Here is a 1185-nt window from a genome sequence, read left to right as displayed (position 1 = left end):
GAGGAATCCTCCCGAGGGATTAATAAAGTTTTATTTAATCTAAATTAATCTAATACCTTTAATCTCAGTCGTACCGATTTACTCACCAACAAATAAAACACAACTAAAGCACTGAAAAAGACCTAGAAAGAATGATATTTAAAAGTTTTTAGCCGTGCTCCTCCGCAATTACCGCGTTTGGGTTTTGGACGAAATGCATTCTGGGATATTTAACTGTACCAAGTCCACACAAGTCAACACCGATGCGTGCTCGATAAAATAGGCAGAGCGAGAACCCATCCGGGAATTTTTCATGTTCTCGGCTACTTTGAATTTGAACAGTACTTGGTCTCCAACTGATGACATATCATGAGTACACGAGAATGCAAGTACGCAGAAGTATGCATATTGAGACAGGCCCCTGATTTGTACGGTCCGACTTTGCACATGCGCAGTAAGGATCGGGGAGTCCTGAGCCGTAACTATCTTTTTATTTTTCATTTTTTGTCTACCTTATATTGAATATTTCATTATTGCAACCATTTTAAGAGATACTTATTCTTAACATCTTAACAGATACTCTGACCGTAACTATCGTTAAATGCTTTTTGGCATTGATTTTTGGCTTCATCGTTTAATGCCACGTCGTCCATGTTTTCTACAGTCATTGGTTGAAACGTTTGTAGTGATGAACTATTTTTTAACACAAGCTTCAATGCTTCAGAAAGATTTGTATGGTCATCACTAGATAGCAGTAAGGAAGCTCGGCACAGCCACACTACCTTTGCCTTAAGCCGGCTTGAAAAACAAAACAAAACATAAAGGAACCCGTGGGATACAATAAGTATGATGACTGTGGTTATACTCTTTCTTTCTTTCTTAAGCCTAGTTTCTGCTCTGTACATGCGCACTACTTCTTTTTTGTCTTGTTTGATGGGGGTTGGCAACTAACGTTTCTGGTGTATTACCGCCACCAACTGGAACAGAACAATAAAACATGTTCTTTTTTTTTAAAATGACATCAGAAACAGCAGTATGCGACATTACGTGATGGCAGAGCTTCAGTTCATCCTTTGTCATTTATTATTATTTTTTTTAATAAATAGGACAGGGGGAATGAATGAGAGAAAGAGGGGGAGAGAGAGAAAGAAAACCAAAGGGGAGAAGAGACGGTGAGAAGGGGGGGGAAGAGAGAGAAAAAAAAAC

This window comes from Pundamilia nyererei, unplaced genomic scaffold (assembly GCF_000239375.1).
Source record: "Pundamilia nyererei isolate P.nyererei 1_Seehausen unplaced genomic scaffold, PunNye1.0 scaffold00427, whole genome shotgun sequence".
Lineage (NCBI taxonomy): Eukaryota > Metazoa > Chordata > Actinopteri > Cichliformes > Cichlidae > Pundamilia > Pundamilia nyererei.
Note: the sequence above shows the minus strand (reverse complement) of the source record.